The sequence below is a fragment of the Notamacropus eugenii genome, chromosome 5, assembly GCF_028372415.1.
Source record: "Notamacropus eugenii isolate mMacEug1 chromosome 5, mMacEug1.pri_v2, whole genome shotgun sequence".
Taxonomy (NCBI): domain Eukaryota; kingdom Metazoa; phylum Chordata; class Mammalia; order Diprotodontia; family Macropodidae; genus Notamacropus; species Notamacropus eugenii.
This window is the reverse complement of record NC_092876.1, coordinates 423,771,832-423,791,904: the sequence shown is the minus strand read 5'-3', so window position 1 is coordinate 423,791,904 and position 20,073 is coordinate 423,771,832. Positions and strand designations below refer to the sequence as shown.

General features: G+C 36.8%; 1 pseudogene; it reads right to left on the bottom strand.

Annotated features, from left to right (window-relative positions):
- Positions 1-12,400: 12,400 nt before the first annotated feature.
- On the bottom strand, positions 12,401-13,194 carry LOC140503095 (glycine cleavage system H protein, mitochondrial-like; annotated as a pseudogene).
- Positions 13,195-20,073: the final 6,879 nt, after the last annotated feature.

Below are 20,073 nucleotides of genomic sequence, written 5' to 3'. Positions count from 1 at the left end.
AATGCTCTTTTCCAGTCTAAACTGTTGGTTCGTATCCTTTGCCCATTTGTCATTTTTGAATAGTAATTCAATTGAATTACTATATTAGTACAAGTATTAGGGAATAGTTAGATTGCTTAGTGAATAAAGTGCTAGACCTGAAGTTAGGAAAGCCTGAATTCAAATCGACCCTCAGACACCGGCTAACTGTTTGACCCTGGGCAAGTCATTTCATCTCTGATTGCCTTAATCCACTGGAGAAGGATACGCAAACCTCTCCATTATTTTTGCCAAAAAACCAAAAACCCCAACCCCAGACAACATAGCACATGAGGTCAGGAAGGGTTAGACTTGACTGAATGACTGAACAACAAAATCAGCCATAGCCACAGTAACAACTCTGTAGTAAGGGAATTGCACATGATTAATTGTTTAGAAGGGAAAAATGGGCTGAGATGCCCTTGAGAAATTTTTTATTGCTTTCCCTACTATTTCCTTAATTAAAAAATAACATTTTATTTTTCCCAATTATACATTATAACAATTTTTAACATTTTTTAAAATTTTGAGTTCCAAATTCTTTCCCTGCCTCCCTCCCCTCACCCATCATTGAGAATGGAAGAAATTTTGCAACATGTGCAGTTATGCAAAATATAATTCTGTATTCATCAAATTATAAAATAAAACACAGACCAAAAAAAGAACAAGACAAAAAAATAAAAATAATAAAAATATACTTAAATTTGCATTCAAACTCTACCAGTTCTTTCTCTGGAGGTGGATAGCAATTTTTATCATACGTTCTTCAGAATTGTCTTGGATCAATGTGTTGCTGAGAATAGCTAAGCCGTTCACAGTTGAATATCATACAATATTGTTCTTACAGTGTCCAGTGTTGTCCTGGTTCTGCTTATTTCACTTTGCAGCAGTTCACATGAGTCTTTTCATGATTTTCTAAGATTTTCCTGCTCATAATTTTTTATAATACGATAGTATTCCATCATGATCATATACCATAACTTCAGCTGTTCCCCAATTGATGGACATCTTGTCAATTTCCAATTCTTTGACACCACACAAAAGAGCTGCTATAAATATTTTTGTACATATCAGTTATTTTCTTTTTATGTTTTTGTTTTTTAATCTCCATGGGATACAGAGTTATTAGTGGTATTGCTGGGTCAAAGGGTATGGACAGTTTTATAGTCCTTTGGCCATAGTTCCAAATTGTTCTTCATAATTTTATCGGTTCACTTTTCCCACATCCTCTCCAACATTTCTGTCATATTAGCCAATCTGGGAGATGTGAGGTGGTACTTGAGATTTGTTTTTATTTGCATTTTTCAAATCAATAGTGATTCAGAGCATTTTTCATGTGACTATAGATAGTTTTGATTACTTCATCTGAAAACTTTTGGTTCTTATCCTTTGTCCATTTATCAGTTGGAGAATGTCTCTTCTTTCCATAGATATGACTGAGTTCAAACTTGGTGTAAAGTTCTCCCACCCTCCTCCCAGTTATGATTACTGTGTATTTCTTTCCATCCTATCCCCTCATTTATCCTATTCTCTTTCTCTGTATCTCTCTCGCTTGCTCCCTCTCTCTCTACTTTCACCCTATCCATCCTTGTGTTTTGTTTCTGACCACTGCCTCCCCAAATCTCCCCTGCTTCTCTCAGTTACCCCTTCTTTTATTCCCATCCTCTCCTACTTTCCTATAGTGTAAGACAGATTTCTATGCCCTACTGAATGTGTATGTTATTTCCTCCTTGAGGCAATTGTTATGAGAGTAAGGATCAAATGCTCCCCCCACTTCTCTCATCTTCCCCTCAACTGTCAAAGGTTTTTCATGCCTCTTTTATATGAGATAATTTGCCCCATTCTATGTTTCCCTTTTCCCTTGTGTCAGTGCATTCTTCTTTCTCACCCATTAGTTTTACTTTTTTTAGATATAATCATATTCAACTCATACCCATGGCCTCTGTCTATGGATGCTCCTTCTGACTGCCCTAATGATGATAAATTTCTTTAGAGTGACATGTATCATCTTCCCATGCAGGAATGGAAACAGTTTAATTTTATTGCATCCCTTATGATTTTTATTTTCTGTTTATCTTTTTATGCTTCTCTTGAGTCTTATATGTGAAAGTCAAATTCTCTATTTAGTTGTGGTCTTTTCATCAGGAATGTGTGAAAGTCTTCTACTTGCCAAATATCCATTTTTCCCCTGAGATATTAAACTGAGGTTTTCTGAGTAAATAATCCTTGCTTGTAATCCTAGCTCCTTTGCCCTCTGGAATATCATACGCCAAGTTCTCCAATCCTCAATGTAGAAGCTACTAAATCATGTATTATCCTGATTATGGCTCCATGATATCAAATTATTTCTTCCTAGCTTCTGGCAGTAATTTTTTTCCTTCACATGGGAGCTCTGGAATTGGGCTATAATATTCCTGAGAGTTTTCATTTTTTATCTCTTTCAGGAGGGAATCAGGGGATTCTTTCAATATCTACTTTACCTTCTGGATCTAAAATGCCAAGGCACTTTGTCTTGATAATTTCTTGAAAGATGATGTATAGGCTCTTTTTAAAAAAATCATGGCTATCAGGTAGTCGAATAATTCTTAAATTATCTCTCTTCAGTCTATTTTGCAAATAAGTTGTTTTCCCAGTGAGATAGTCCACATTTTCTTTCTCTTTTTTCTTCCTTTGATTTTGTTTTTTATTGTTTCTTGATGCATCATGATGTCATTAGCTCCCACTTGCCCAATTCTACTTTTTAAAAATTTTTTAAATATATCATTTGTTTATTTTTCAGTTCTCAGCATTCACTTCCACAAAATTTGAATTCAAAATTTTCTCCCCATCTCTCCCCATCCCCCACCCCAGGACAGCATGCATCCCGTTCACCCCCTCCTCCAGTCTGTCCTCCCTTCTATTACATACCCTTCTTCCATCCCCCTTCCCTTCTACTTTCCTGTAGGGTAAAATAGATTGGTATACTCCATTGTCTGTATAGCTTAATTTCCAGTTGCATGATAAAACAATTTTTAACATTCATTCTTAAAGCTTTGAGTTTCATATTCTCTCCGTCCTTCCCCACTTATCCTCATTGAGAAAACAAGCAATTCAATATAGGTCATACATGTGTAACAGTGCAGACCACTTCCATAATAGTTATGTTGTAAAAAACTAACCATTTTTCCCTCTGTCCTATTCTGCCCTTCATTTATTCCATTCTCTCCCTTGACCTGTCCTTCCACAACATTGTTTGCTTCTGATTATCCCTTTCTCCAATTTACTGTCCCTTATATCATCTTCCCTCCCCTATTCCCTTCCCCTTCGCCTTGCTATAGGGTAAGATAGATTTCCATATCCAATGGAGTGTGTATTATTCCCTCTTTAAGCCAAATTCCATGAGAGTAAGGTTCAATTATTTCCTTTCATCTCCCCCCTCTTCCCCTCCTTTGAAAGAGCTCTTTCTTCCTTCTTTTATGTGAGATGATTTACTACATTCTCCCCCTCCCTTTCTCTTACTCCTAATACATTCCATTCAACAGTAAATTTTATTTTTTTTTAGGTATTCTCCCTTCATATTCAGCTCACCCTGTACCCTTTGTCTATGTCTATGTATATGTATATATATGTATACGCGTATACATATATATAGACACATATATACATACCCACATACACTCATCTACATATACATAACTACACATATATAATACACACATACATACATACCCATGCCACCTACACACACACACACACACACACACACACACACACACATATATATTTTCCCCCTCTAACTACACTAATGCTGAAAAAGATTTTATGAGTTACAAATAACATCTTTCAATGTAGGAATGTAAGCAGTTCAACTTTAATGAGTTCCTTAAAGCTTCTCTTTCCTGTTTACCTTTTCATGTTTCTCTTGATTCTTATATTTGAAAGTCAAATTTTCTATTCAGCTCTGGTCTTTTCAACAAGAATGCTTGGAAGTTCTCTATTTCATTGAAATTCCATTTTTTCTTCTGAAGTTTTATACTCAGTTTTGTTGGGTAGGTGATTCTCGGTTTTAATCTTATCTCCTTTGATTTCTGAAATACCATATTCCAAGCCCTCCAATCCCTTAGTGTAGGACCTGCTACATTCTGTGTTATCCTGATTATATTTCCACACTACTTGAATTGTTTCTTTCTGCCTGCCTGTAATATTTTCTCCCTGACCTTGGAATTCTGGAATTTGACTACAATATTCCTAGGAATTTTCCTTTTGGGAGCTCTTTCAAGAGGTAATTAGTGAATTCTTTCCATTTCTCTTTTACCCTCTGGGTCTAGAATATCAGGGCAGTTTTCCTTGATAATTTCATGGAAGATGATGTCTACACTTTTCTTTTTGATCATTGTTTTCAGGTATACCAATAATTTTTAAATTATCTCTCCTTGATCTATTTTCCCAGGTCAGTTGTTTTTCCAGTGACATATTTCACATTATCTTTTATTTTTTCATTCTTGGTTTTGTTTTATAATTTCTTGGTTTCTCATAAAGTCATTAGCTTCCATCTGCTACATTCTAATTTCTAAAGAACTATTTTCTTCAGTGAGATTTTGAACCTCCTTTTCCATTTGGCTAATTCTGCTTTTTAAAGCATTCTTCTCCTCATTGGCTTTTTGGAGCCCCTTTGGCATTTGGGTTAGTCTATTTTTCAAGGTGTTATTTTCTTCAGCATTTTTTTGGTGTCTTGGGTTGACTTGCTTTTCATGATTTTCTTGCATTGCTCTCATTTCTCTTCCTAAATTTTCATGCACCTCTCTTACTTGATTTTCAAAATCCTTTTTGAGCTCTTCCATGGGCTGTTTTTGGAGTTTTTGTATGCAGGAGCCTTGACTTTGATGGTATTCTTTGTTCTTCCTCATCTGAAAGGATGGAAGAAAATACCTTTTCACCAAGAAAATAACCTTTTATAGTCTTATTTTTCTCCCCCTCTTTTTTTTTTTTTTTTTTGCATTTTCTCAGCCAGTTACTTGACTTTTGAGTCCTTTGTCAAGTGGAAGGAACACTTTAGGGACCTATAAGTTCTCAAGTCCTCCAAGATGGTACAATCAAGAGAGAGGAGTTTACTACTTTCTTGGCCTTTGCTCTGGTCTGTGAGCAAACACAAGCACTCTTTTCTGCCCTGCAACTGTGAGTAGGGTTCCCTCTCCACAGCCACCACCAGCTCCACTATGTCAACCAGAGCTTCTCCTCACCCCAGGGCCAGCACTTAGGGCTGAGATCCAGATCAGCCACTCTATTCCTCCTGGGTCTTTAGGCAGAGGGCTCCGAAAGTGGATGGTTCCACTATCTGGGGCTAGGCAGGACCATACTCCTGGGTTAAAGAGCTTTCTTACAGACTTTTTGAAGCTGTTTTTGGTATTTATGGGATGAGAAATCTGAGAACTGCAGTTGCTACCAATGATTCTGCACACTGAAGCCTGCTCCAGTACTATCCTTGCTGCGTGGCCCAAGCTGGGCAGTGCTCTGCTCTGAGCCCAGTGTGCTAGACCTTTTCTGCCAGCATTTCAGGCTGTCTTGGGCTGGAAATCTCTTTCACTCTGTCAATGTGTGGCTTCTGCTGCTTTAGAATTTGTTCAGAGTAATTTTTTACAGGTATTTTATGGTCTATGAGAGGAGAGCTAGACCTTTTACTCCACCATCTTGGCCTCCCCACTCTCTCACCCCATTATGCTTTTTACAGAACTATTTTCTTCAGTGAACTTTTGTACCTCCTTTTTCATTTGGTTAATTCTGCTTTCTTTTTTTGAGTTTTCTTAAAGAACAAATTCAAAATCCTAATTAAATATCAAAATTGAATCCTGAAAATCAAAGGGGAGATTAATAAAAATGAAGTAAGAAAGCATTTGAACTAATAAGTAGAGCTGGGAGCTGGTTTTATTTAAATATTCCAATTAAAAAGTTAAATCATTGGTTATTTTAATTTAAAAAAGGAAGAAGAAAACCAAACTATTGGTATCAAAAATGAAAAGGGTGAATTCACCACCCATGAAAAGGAAATTAAAGCAACAGCTATGAGTTATTTTGCCTAATTGTATGCCAAAAAATCTCATATCAAAGAGAAATGGATAAATAAAGTATGAATTGCTCAGATCAACAGGAGAAGAAATAGAATACTTAAATAAATCCTTTTTAGTAAAAGATTGAATAAGCCATCAATGAGATCCCTATGAAAAAATTCTCAGAGTCAGATGTATTCACAAGTGAATTCTACCAAACATTTAAGGAAGCATTAATTCCATATATATATATATATATATATATATATACACATATATATGTATATATATATACATACATACATACATATATATACGTATATACGTATGTATATACGTATATATATGTATATATATACGTATATACGTATGTATATACGTATATACATACATACATATATGTATACATATACATACATACATATATATACGTATATATATACACTATATATAAACTATTTGTAAAAACAGACAAAGGACTCCTATCAAATTCCTTTTGTGATGCAAATATGGTTCTGATGCCTAAACCAGGAAGAGCTAAAATAAAACAAGAAACTAAAAATCAATTTTCCTAATGAATATTGACAAAAAAATTAAAAAAAAAAATTCCAGCAAGGACATTATAGCAATATATCACAAGTATCAAACATTATGACCAGGGGAAATTTGTACCAGGATCAGTTTAATATTAGAAAACTATTAGCATAATTAACCATATCAATAACAAAACCAACAGAAATCAAATGGTTATCTCAAAAAATACAGAAAAAAGTTTTTGACAAAGCACCTATTCGTATTAAAAGCACTAGAGAGCATAGAATTAAATGGTGCTTCCCTTAAAATGATAAATAATATTTATCTAAAACCATCAGCAAGCCTTTTCTGTAACAGGGATAAACTGAAAGCTTTCTCAGAAAGTTCAGGGCTGAAGCAAGGACCTCCATTGCCACCACTATTATTCAATTTTGTACTAGAAATGCTAACTACAGTCATAAGATAAAAAGAAATTGAAGTAATTAGAATAGACAATGAAGAAATAAAACTATCACTCTTGGTAGATGAAATGATAGCATACTTATAGAATGCTAAAGAATTAACTGAAAAACTAGTTAAAATAATTAACTTTAGCAAGACTATAAAATAAACTCACACATATCATCAGTGTTTCTATATATTACCCCCAAGGTCCAACAGCAAGTGATTGCGATGTCTTTTACAACAATTGAAGACAATCTAAAATACTTTGTAGACTACCAGCTAAGACAAACCCTGAAAATATATGAACACCATTACAAAAACTTTTCACACAAATAAAGTCAAATCTGAATAATTGGAAAAATATTAATTGTTCATAAGTAGGCTGAACCAGTAGAATAACAATGACAATCTACCTAAGTTAATTTACTTGTTCAGTATCATACCAATAAAACTGCCAAAAAGATTATTTTAGATAGTTAAAAAAAATGATTACAAAATTCATCTGGAAGAACAAAAGGTCAAGAGTATCAAGGGGATTAATGAGAACAATTATGAAGGACAGTGACCTTGCTGTACTAGATCTCAAATTGTGTTATGAAGCAGTAATCATCAAAAGTGATACTGGCTGAGAAATGGAGTGGTAGATCAGTGGAATGAATTAGGAACACAATGCACAGTAAATAACATAGTGTTTGATAAGCACAAAATTCTCAGCTTTGGGCTCAAGAACTCACTATTTGACAAAAGCTCCTGGGAAAAATGAAAATTTAGACCAACATCTCACAGTGTATACCAAGATAACGTCAAAATAGGTACATGGTTTAGACATAAAGGATGATACCATAAGTATTAGTAGGTCTATATCCTAAAGAGATAAAAAACTAAAAGGAAAAGGACCTATACATACAAAAATATTTTTAACAGGTCCTTTATGGGCAGCAAAGAATTGGAAATTGAGGGGATCCCCTCAACTGGGAAATGGCTAAGCAAGTTATGGTACATAATAGTGATGGAGTAATACTGTTGTGCTATTATGAAAAATTATGGTCAGGATTCTCTCAGAAAAATCTGGAAAGACTTATATGAATTATGTAAAGTAAAATGAGCACAACCAGAAAAACATTGTACACAGTAACAGCGATACTGTACAATGATCAACCATGAATTATTTAGCTATTCTCAGTAGTACAATGATCCAAGGCAATTCCAAAGGACTCATGATGAAAAATACCATTTACCTCTAGAGAAAGAACTGATGGGAGTCTGAATGCACATAGAAGAACACTATTTTTCACTTTCTATATTTTTCACCTTATTTTAATTTTTGCCCTTTGGGTTTGTCTTCTTTCATCACTAATATGGTAATATGTTTTGCCTGATTGAACATATATAACCTATATCATATTCTTTACTCTCTCATGGAGGAGTTGTGAGAGGGCGAGAGAAAATTTTCAACTCAAATTAAAAAAAAAATGAATGTTAAGTGTCTTTAATAAAATGTGATATTTTTAAAAAGAGTTTCTTCATTCAATTTTTGTACCTCTTCCCCCCTCCCATTAGATCAGTTCTGCTTTTTAAGGAGTTCTTATCTTTAGTGAATTTGTGTACATCTTTTTCCATTTAACCAATTCTATCTTTTTAAAAAAGGTATTCTCTTCAGTGGATTTTTGTTCCTCTTTTACAATTTGGCTTATTTTTTAAAAATATAATTTTCTTTGATAATTTTTGTGCCTCTTTTACCAAACTGTTTATTTCATTTTCATAATATCCTTGCATCTCGTTAATTCTTTTTTCTAAATTTTTCTTCTACCTCTCTTATTGGATTTTTGAACTCCCTTTTCTTCCTCCTGCTTTTCCAGGTATTCTTGTGGTAACTGCATCTGATCCACGTTTTTCTTTACGACTTTGGGTGTTGCAGTTTGACTTTGTTATCTTCTGATTCTTTCTATTTTGATCTTCCCTGTCACCACAGTAATTTTCTATGGTCAGAAAATTTTTTTTTGTTGATTGTTCAGTTTTTCAAACTCTTGACTTTTAATTCTATGTTAAAATGAAGCTCTTCTTCAGAGGGTGGAAGGGCCACTGTTCCAAGCTTCAGGGTTTTGTGCAGCTCTTTTCAGAGCTAGTTCTGGGGTATCTGTAAGTTTTCAGTTCTTTCTATTTGGTAAGAACTAAAGGGAACTGTATTTACTACTCTCCTGGGGTATGCTGTTGTCTATATGTTACCATAAAGACTTTATTTCCACCATGGGATTGTGATTAAAGTCCCCAAACCCCTGCTGTCACAAACTCTGGTGTGCCAGTGTTCCTCTTCACCCTGGGACTGCAAGCCAAGACTGAAACCTGGATCCACATATGGGTAATGCAGGAGAGTCCTGAACTCATTGACAGGAAAGGGACCCCTAAAATATCCTTCTGACCAGTTGTCTTACTCCTTTCCCATCTATGGGCTAAGAGCTCCAGAAACTGCTGACACAGATTCAGTTTTCCCAAAGGTTTACTGCTGTCTGCCTTGTGCAGGGGTGTGGAGTCTTGTTGTGGCTTGCTGAAGTGTGGCCTGCTAACTTGCCTGGGCATTGCCAGTGCTATACTGTGCTCCACTTTCACCCTAGTGAAACAGACCTTTCTTGTCAACCTTCTAAGCTGTCTTGCGCTAGAAAATTATTTCACCCTCAACCTTCTATAGATTCTGCCACTTCATAGTGTGTTTTGAGTTATTATTTAGTTATTTGGAAGGAAATTTGGGAGAGTTTAGTCAATTATCTGCCTTTTCTCCACTACCTTGGCTCTACCTCCTTGAGAATATTTTCAGTTCCTTCAAGTATCTCATGTGACATCCTTTCCCATAAATATCTTCTAATGATGCTACGTGACTGCAAATTTTGGAACGCATGCACTAAAAATCCAAGTTATGAGTAACACAGAGGACAATGGAGAAATCAATGGTACACACAAGTTTGTTGAATTGTTTCAGTCTTTTCCATCTCTTCATGACCCCATTTGGGGTTTTCTTGGCAACAGTACTAGAGTGGTTTGGTTTGCCATTACCATTGCCAACTCATCTTACAGATGAGGAAGTGAGGCAAACAGGGTAAGTGACTTGCCCAGGATCACACAACTAGAAAATATTTGAGACCAGATTTGAACTCAGGTGAAGCTTCATGATTCTAAGCTCAGTGCTCTATCTGGTGTACCAACTAGCTGCCTCATGCACAAGTTGTGACATATTTCCAGTGATCACTTATCTTTATGAAATGGTAGGAAGGATATCATTGGATCAGTTATGCTTTGAATAGTGAGGACTAACATGGATAGCCTAAATATTTTCCTGATTCCCAACACTTGTAAAAAGACCTAGAGGAAAAGTTCCATCATATCAGGTTGATCCTTTATGTAGGACATTTGAAGAAAAATTGGACAAGAATTATCCAAGATAAGAAGACATTTATGGGTTACAGTCTACACCAGTAAAGAATTTCCCCATTTATACATGTCTGATTCATTGATACACTGAAACATGTCATCAAACAGGAAGTGATAGACTGATTTGTTTTATGCGACATATGTAAGAGATGATTTTTGCCAAATGTTATAACATCCCCAATAAGCGATCGAATTTCTCTGAGGAGAAGGTACCCACCATCTCCTACCTGATTTCACTTTTTGACAGTTCCAATTGTTGGGAAAGTGTGTTTTTTCTTAAATAGAATTTAAATTTGTCTCTTTGAAACCACCTCCCTTGCTCCTCATTAAGCACTCATGAGCCATACAAAGCAAATCAAATTCCTGCTTCCCATTGGAGCCTTTCAAATACCTGAAGATAGCTAGTATACTCTAAGATGAGACTCACAATTAGAAGTGACTTTAGAGTCCACAGACACTAATGCTCCATTTTACATTTTTAAAAAATTATTTTTTAATTTTTAGTTTTTAACATTCATTTCCACAAGATTTTGAGTTTCAAATTTTCTCCCCATCTCTCCCCTCCCTCCATCCTGAGATGGCATGCATTCTGATTACCACTTTCTCTAGTTTGCCCTTCCTTTTACCATCCCCCCTCTTATCCCCTTCCCCTTTACTTTCTTGAAGACCAAGATAGATTTTTATACCCCTTTGTCTTATATCTTATTTCCTCTTTGCATGTGAAAACAATTTTTTTAACATTTGCTTTTAAAACTTTGAGTTCCAAATTCTCTCCCTTCTTCCCCACCCTTAATGAGAAGGCAAGCAATTCAATATGGGTTATACATGTGTAGTTATGCAAAATACTTCCATAATAGTCATGTTGTGAAAGACTACATTTCCCTCTATCCTATTCCCCCCCTACTTATTCTATTTTCTCCTTTGACCCTGTCCCTTGTCAAAACTATTTGCTTCTGACTACCCCCTTCCCCAATCTGCCCTGTCTTCTATGATCCTCCCCTCTTATCTCTTTCCCTTCTACTTTTCTGTAAGGAAAAATACCCAATTGAGTGTGTACTTTATTCTCTCCTTAAGCCATATCCTATGAGAGTAAGATTCACTCATTCCTTCTCACCTCCCTCCTCTTCCTCTCCATTGTGAAACCTTTTTCTTATCTCTTTTATGGGAGAGAGTTTGCCCCATTCTATCTCTCCCTTTCTCCTCCCAATATATTCCTCTCTCATCCCTTAATTTTACTTTTTAGATATCATCCCTTCATATTCAAGTCACCTTGTGCCATCCATCCATCCATCCATCCATCCATCCATCCATCTCTCTCTCTCTCTCTCTCTCTCTCTCTCTCTCTCTCTCTCTCTCTCTCTCTCTCTCTCCTCCAACTACCTTAATACTGAGAAAGATCTCATGAGTTACAAATATATTTCCATGTAGGAATATAAGCAGTTCAACTTTAATAAGTTTCTTATGATTTCTCTTTCCTGTTTACTTTTTCATGTTTCTCTTGATTCTTGTATTTGAAAGCCCAATTTTCTATTCAGCTCTGATCTTTTCATCAAGAATGCTTGAAAGACCTCTGTTTCATTGAATGTCCATTTTTTCCCCTGAAGAATTATGCTTAGTTTTGCTGAGTATTTGACTCTTTTTTTCAAGGTTTTTAAAAAGTTTATTAAATTTCATTACCTATTCTGCTGCAAGGTTGAAGCCTCATCTGTAAAAATAGCTTCAGCCAAGCAGTTTATTAAAATTAAGTTGGTATCGTACAGAATCTGACACCAGCCAGCTAACCAATCTCAGTAAATTATTCCCATGGACAGAAAACCAAATGTATTCTGAACACAACTGGTGATGGATGGAGTTGGGCATTATACCATTACTGATTTAAGGCTTTTTACAAGTAAAATTCTAGCTCTGAAGTACACGGTCTTAGAATTCATATTTGCCAAACATGATGCATGAATTCAGAACCAGACACACTAATTTGAAATTACAAGGAAGAAGTTGTGCAAAAGGTGCAAATAGTAAAAAGCATTTTTATCCAGTCATTTCTGAGTAGTTAAGATTCTTTTCCATGCCATGGTGTTGTTTCAGAAGTGTTAAAGTTGCTAATCTTCCATATACCCCTAATTTAGGACAAAACTATACTGGGCTGTATTCTTGTGCTAATTTATTTGGGGGTCCAATGTTCAATCCTCAATAGATTTTATGTATCTCTCATATGCATCCTCACTCATCAATTCATAAAGTTCTGAAGGGTTGCTCAGAGTCATCTTAATCAGCCAACCATCTTCATAACAAGATTTGTTGACAAGTCCTGGGTCTTCTGCAAGAGCTACATTAATTTCAGTTACTTCTCCTGATAGAGGAGAATAGAGTTCACTGGCAGCTTTCACACTTTCCAAAGCTCCGAACTCATCTTGTTTGTTCAATTTTATTCCAACTTCTGGAAGACTACAATAAACTATATCTCCCAATGCTTCCTGTGCAAAATTGCTGATTCCCACAGTTCCAATACCGTTTTCAATTGTTATCCATTCATGCTTGTCTGTGAATTTTTGAACCGCGAGTCGCAGGGCGCTGGTGCAGAGGCCCCGGGAGGAGGTGGCCGCGAGGAAGGGAGGGGAACCTGGGCCAGGGCGGACCCGCAGGCGCGTGGGGCCGGCTGCGAGGGAGGCCGGGGATCCGGAGGTCTCAGCCCCGACCACTGCCCACAGGGACGAGGCCTCGACCCGACGCTCCTGGCCGCTCACAGCGCCATCTTCTCCGAGTATTTGACTCTTGTTTTTAATCCTAGCTCCTGTGACCTCCAGAACATCATATTCCAAGTCCTTTGATCTATTAATGTAGAAGTTGTTAGATCTTGTGCTCTCCTGATTGTATTTCCACAATACACAAATTGTTTCTTTCTGGCTGCTTGCAATATTTTCTCCTCGATCTGAAAACTCTGGAATTTGACTATAATATTCCTAGGAGTTTTTCTTTTATGATCTCTTTCCAGAGGTGATCAGTGGATTCTTTCAATTTTAATTTTATCCTCTGGTTCTAGAGTATCAGGACAGTTTCCCTTGATAATTTCTTGAAAGATGATGTCTAAGCTCCTTTTTTGATCATGTTTTTCAGGTTGTCCAATAATTTTTAAAAAATTATCTCTCCTGGATCTATTTTCCACATCAGTGGTTTTTCCAATGAGATATTTCACATTGTCTTCTGTTTTTTTCATTCTTTTGGTTCTGTTTTATAATTTCTTGATTTCTCATTAAGTTATTAGCTTCTATTTGCTCCATTCTAATTTTGAAGTAGTTATTTTCTTCAATGAGTGTTTGGACCTCCTTTTCCATTTGGCCAACTACTTTTTAAAGTATTCTTCTCCCCAGAGGCTTTTTGGACTTCTTTTGCCATTTGAGTTAATCTATTTTTTAAGGTTTTATTTTCTTCAGTATTACTTTGGGTCTCCTTTACTTGTTTTTCATGATTTTCTTGTATCACTCTCATTTCTCTTCCCAATTTTTCCTTTACTTCTCTTACTTGATTTTCAAAATCCTTTTTGAGCTCTTCCATGACCTGTAACAAATTCATATTTTGCTTGGAGGTTTTTGATGTAGGAGCTTTGACTTTGTTTTCTTCACGTTGACTGTTTTGATCTTCTTTGTCACCAAAGTAAGATTCTATAATCTGAGCTTTTTTATGATGTTTGCTCATCTTCCCAGACAAATGCTTGACTTTCTAAGTCTTTGTCAAAGTAGAACTCTGCTTCCAATGAGGATGGGTGTGGATGTACTGTCCCAGGCTTCAGGGATTTTTCATCAGCCACTCAAACAATCAGTGGTTCTAGAGCTCTGTAAGTGGTCTCTGCTGCTGTTGCTGCTGCTCCTGCCACCATCCCCACTGCTCTGGGGCTAGGGTCAACCAGCCAGACTGCTCTCCTCTTTCACCCAGATCCCACAGAATTTTCCCGCTGACCCCCCTTAACATTTGTGAGTTGAAAAGTCTGGAAACTGCCACAGCTGCTAATGATTCAGTCCCTGGAGGCCTGCTCTGACTGATCTATTCTGGTGCAGCCCACACCAGACTGAGCTCTGAACTCTTCCTGGTGCAACAGACCCTTCCTATTGACTTTCCAGTTTGTCTTGGATTTAGAATTTGTTTCACTCTGTCCTTTTGTGGGTTTTACAACTCTAGAATTTATTTAGAGTCAACTTCTACAGGTATTTAGTGGGCTTTGGGGGCAAGTTCACAGAAATGCCTGCTTTTACTCTGCCATCTTGGCTCTGCTATGTAATCATGCCCCCTCCATCTTATATTTGTGGAGTTCATGTTTTGCACCCAAGTATAAGATTTTACATTTATCCTCATTGAATTTATTCTCATTAGATTCAGTCTGCTATTCAAGCCTGTTTTGTTCTAGCTTGTTTTGTTCTAGTCTGGTCTTATTTCCTCCAGCCTTCAAGTCATCTGCAAATTTTCTAGCATAAAAGTCATAGCAATTATACTTGCATATCCTTTATGGATAAAAATGTTACAAAACACAGATTTGTAAAAAGATTTGTATCTTTGAAGTTTAGATTATTGGGGTACTCTGCTGGAGATCTCCAGACATGTTAATATCAAATTACCAAAGCAACTACTCAAAGTCTGTCCTTCCAACCTTTAATGAATATATCTAATTTTATTATTGTCTAATCCATATCTCTCCAATTTTTCTACAAGATACTTTCTTTAAATATTTGACAAGATCTAGGTAAATGAGAGCCACGCTATTCCCCTCACTTACTGGTTAACTTTTCTGAACAGGAAATGAGTTGTGTTGAGCATAACCTGTTCTTAATAAAGCTATGCTGGCTTTTTTCAACTCCTTCTCCCTTTACATTGGTCATTACTCACCTCTTTAATGATTCTCTCTAGAATTTTCTCATGAATCTAAGTCAAGCTCACTGGCCTAGAGTTGATAGACTCCATTCTCTTTTCTTTGATGAAAATTAGGAGAGCATTTGTTCTTTTCCAATCTTGTTGTATTTTCCCTATTTTCCATGATCTTTCAAATATCTTTGATGGTAGAAGAACCATTCCATCTGCAAGTTCTTTCAGGACAGAAGGATATCATTTACTTGAGTTAGGTAACTTGGATTCATGGAGGACAGCTAGAGATTTTCTTGCAATCTCCTTACTTATTGGAGATATCGATTTTCATTAGTCTTTTTTGTTTGGTCATTTCTACTATAAAGGTTATTTTCATTTTCAGAGAGAAGAGAAACAGAGTAAAAATCAAGCAATTCTCCTTTCTCTATGAGATCAACTCATATTTAATTTAATTCAATAAGCATTTTTAAGTATCTACTATGTGACAGGCACTGTACACTCTAAGATACAAAAAAGGCAAAAGACAGCCCCTGACCTGAATGAGCTTACAATCTAATGGGGAGGACAAAATGCAAACAAATATATACAAAGTAAGCTATATACAAGATTAAAAAAAGGAACTAATTAACAGAGAAAAGGCATTTTAATTAATAGAATTTGGGGAAGTCTTCCCAAAGGAGATGAGAATTTGATTGGAACATAAAGTAAACTCAGGAGGTCAGTAGTCAGAGTGAAGAGGGACAAACACAGGGGACAGGCAGAGAGATTGCTTGGAGCCAAGAGATGGTGTATTTTGTTTGTGGAACAGGTAGAAGGTCAGCATCACTGAATAGAAAAACACATTTTGGAGACCAAGGTATAAGCAGACTGGAAAGGTAGAAGGGGGCTAGATTATAAAAAGCTTTGAGAGGCCAATGGAGCATTTTGTATTGGTTCCTAGATGTAATAAGAAGTCATTGGAGTTTATTGAATAAGGAGATGACATCATCAGATTTGCATTTGGAGTGGGAGAGATTTAAGGTAGGCAGATATGCTAGCAGGCTATTATAATGATCAAAGTACGAAGTAATGAGGACTTGCACTAGAGTGGTGAGAGTGTCAGAGGAAATAAGGGACATATTTAGGAGATGTTGCAAAATTGAAATCAACAGACTTTGGCAACAGTTTGAATATGGAGAAAGGGTGAAAGATAATGAGAAATTCAGGATGACTCACGTTAGGATGCAAGACCCAAAGACTGGGAGGATTATGTAGCACCCTATAGCAATAGAGAAAGTAGGATGGGGTAGAGTTTAGGGAGAAAGAGAGTGAGTTCTGCTTTGGACATGTTGAGTTTAAGATATCTACTGTCATCCAATTTGAGATGTCTGAAAGGCATTTGTAGATGTTAGACTGAAAGTCAGAAGAGAGATTGAGGCACTAAAGGTAGATTTGAGAATCATCAGCATAAATTATGATAATTAATGTGAGTTGATGAGATCATCAAGTGAAGTAGAATAGAAAGAGAGGAGGACTCAGGACAGAAACCTGAGGGACATCTATAGTGAGAGGGCATGATTTGGAGAAGAATCTAGCAAGGAAGACAGAGAAAGAATGGTCAAATGGGTAGGAGAAAAAGCAGGAGAGAGTGGTGTCCCAAAAATCTAGAAAGAGTATCAAGAAGGGGGATGTAACTAATAATATCAAACAATGACTCCTGCAGAGGGGTCAAGCAAAGAATGAGAACTGAGAAAAAGTGATTGACCACTAAGAGATCAATAGTAACTTTGGAGAGAGCACTTTTGGTGGAACGATAAGGTCCAAAGTCAGATGGCAATGGGTTATTAAGAGAGTGAGAGGAGAGAAAATGGGGGTACCTATATGTAGATGGCTTTTTTGAGGAGTTTAGCTACAAAAGGGAGAAGAGAAATAGGGTGATACCCACAATGAAAGGATCAAGAAAAGTTTTTTTTCAGGATAAGGGAGATAGGACCATGTTTTAGGCAATAGGAGATGAGTCCGTAGAAAGGGAGAGATTGAAAATAAGCTAAATAGTGTATATTACAGAGGGAGAAATCCTGTTGGAGGAGACCGGATGGAATGCAATCACTTGGACAAGTTGAGTGCTTAGCCTCAATAAGAAGTAAAGCCACGTTATCATGTAAGACTGAGGTGAAAGGGGAGAAAGTGGCAGCAGATACCTGAAAAATAAGAGATGAGGAAGAGGGGAAAAGTTCTTTCTGAATAGTCTCAAAAAGTTCTCAAGTGGGAGAGCAGAGAGTTGAGGAGGAATAGAAAAGGTCTGGAAGAGTCATTGTGCAGAGCGGGATAGTGAGTTGGTGAAGGATATATATATATATATATATATATATATATATACACATATCTCAGCTGGGAGAGTAGGGAGTTGAGGAGGAATAGAAAAGTTTTGGAAGAGCCATTGTGCAGAGTGGGATAGTGTTTTGGTGAAAGAGATATATTTGGATTGTTTAGTGGCAGTGAGAACCTAGTTAAAGTTATGTTAACATAAATTTTGGTGGATCCAGCCAGAACAATTGAGTGATTTTTTCTACCATCACTCAGCAACATGTGTTTATACCAGGATGTAATGCTGGAATGTAATGGTGGGAGTGATCCAAGGCTGATGTTTGGTTGAGCTCTATCAGGGATATGATAAGGAGGTGAAGGATTGAAGAGAGGAGAGGACAGTGGAGAGTTCAACTGATTCACAAGGAGTCAAGAAGGGAGAAGTGTGATGAGTTTAGGGAAGATGGACTGAGAGAGAATTGGGGGGGGGTCATCATCTCATCCATCCCAAGAAAATTTTCCAAAATATTTTAGCTGAATACAACAAATATTTTTTAAATCAGAGGTTATTTCACGAGTCTGAATAGAACTTTCAGAGAATGCCTACATCTCCAACAAGACAAGTGAAGTCAATGAGCAAATTTGTTAAGTACCTACTGTGTGCCAAGCACTGTGATAAATACTCTTCCTCATTTAATTCTTCCTCTCCTTTTTTTTAAGAACAACATATGAGTTTTAGTGGGGATATAGTAGAAAATGCCACATTACAGGGAACTGGGATGGTAAAGCAAATGAGGCCTATTAGGACCAGAGATAATGTTTTAAGCAGGAGGATGCTATTAGCCCTGTGTAGCAGGAGAGCCTTGTGTTAACTTTGAGTCCCTGCCACAAGAAATGAAAATAGCACACAGAGCACATCCTACTTCTGCATTTGTTTCTACTTGAAGGCTTAACAAGCTCTTAAAATAAATAAAACCACAACTTCTGGTCTTTCATTACTTTATGATAGCACAGCCTGACAAGCAAAGTCTTTTCTTTGCTACTGCCCCGGATGATTTCTTTGCTACAGCTTAAAGGAAGGGCTCCCTTACATGAGTTTGTCCATAACAGACTTTGAATATTTGAACTGTGACTTTTTCACTTTTACAGTGCTCTTTGTGATTCAGGACATAGGTTTTGCATGAAAGACGTATAAGAAAGAAAGGAGATGCAGTCTGACCATGTTTGTTAGTCAAATATGAATGCAAATATTCAACACATTGGAAAATGTGAAGTTTAGTGAAAAGGAGAACAAAACTATATTTACTCTGACTGTGGAGTATTTCATGCTCTTGGGTTGAAAATTAGTATAAAATTGGTGTAGCCGGAGGGAATATTTGGAGATATTGAAAGTACGATAAATATATTTAGTTTTATTTCTTAATAGGAGACACTGTGTCCAAGAGAGACAAATGAGATAATACTTCTTTCATTTTAATTTTACAAAAGTCTGATCATTATATGTTTGACCTCTAGAACATGTCATATCATAATATATCAGAGATTACATGCACACAAAAAGAACATGAAATTGACAATATGAATTTAGATTTTCTTCTTAGCACTTGCATAACACATGCTAAAGTTGATGACCATATACTTCCCTGTCCTCTCCACCACCCCAGTAACCCTGGAATTGCCCCAGCTACTTCATATGAAATCTTTAAGTCTTGTGAAAAGTAGACCGCCTATATTATTGAACACTGAAACTGAATAGAAAGAATCATGGCTTCCGAACCCTAATATTGCTTACCTCTTCCTGACAAAGAAGCCCTTTTCTTGGTTAGGCAAGGGTATTAGGATTAGTATGTACTGTCTTCTTCTCTTCTTGACTTAGGTGGGCTCTACCATAATGTCAGAGTAAAGTCAGGCATTCAGAGGGTGGTGAGGCAAGGAGAGCACTGTGAAATCTCATGATACTGGTCTATCTGGTCAGCAGCAGAGAGCAAGAGACAACAGTGTATTTGTAGGAAAGCTAGAGCTGTCCTTTTTTCATTAAGTGTATTTATAAACATACTGAACATGAAGCATTTTTCCTTTCTTCACAGTGATGGATGATTATGTCTATGAAATGTTTTCATGTATTTGGCGCCAGGGTAATCAAAATCAGTTGAAACTGTCGCACTGAAGGGAAGGGAAACAAGTAGGCGTGGGGGACTGCATGTGCTCTTTCCCCCGTGAGATCCAAGGGTAGTAGCTGGCAGAATTGTGCCCTTCACAGAGGAACATGCTATTCAAGCTGGTAATTGTTCCCAGTCCTACTTGTGGCTTCTGTCCATGGAAGGATGCAGCCCTGCATAACTTTAAAAGCAATCGACTCTGCTCTGAAAACAAGGAGAGCTTGGGAGCCAGCATATGCGTGACTCTATTTAGGCTGAAAAAGAACTGGTCCCAAAAAACCTTTGTGAATGAAATTTTAATGCTTTCATGTCTGCCCTGGCCCACATTCTGGGTC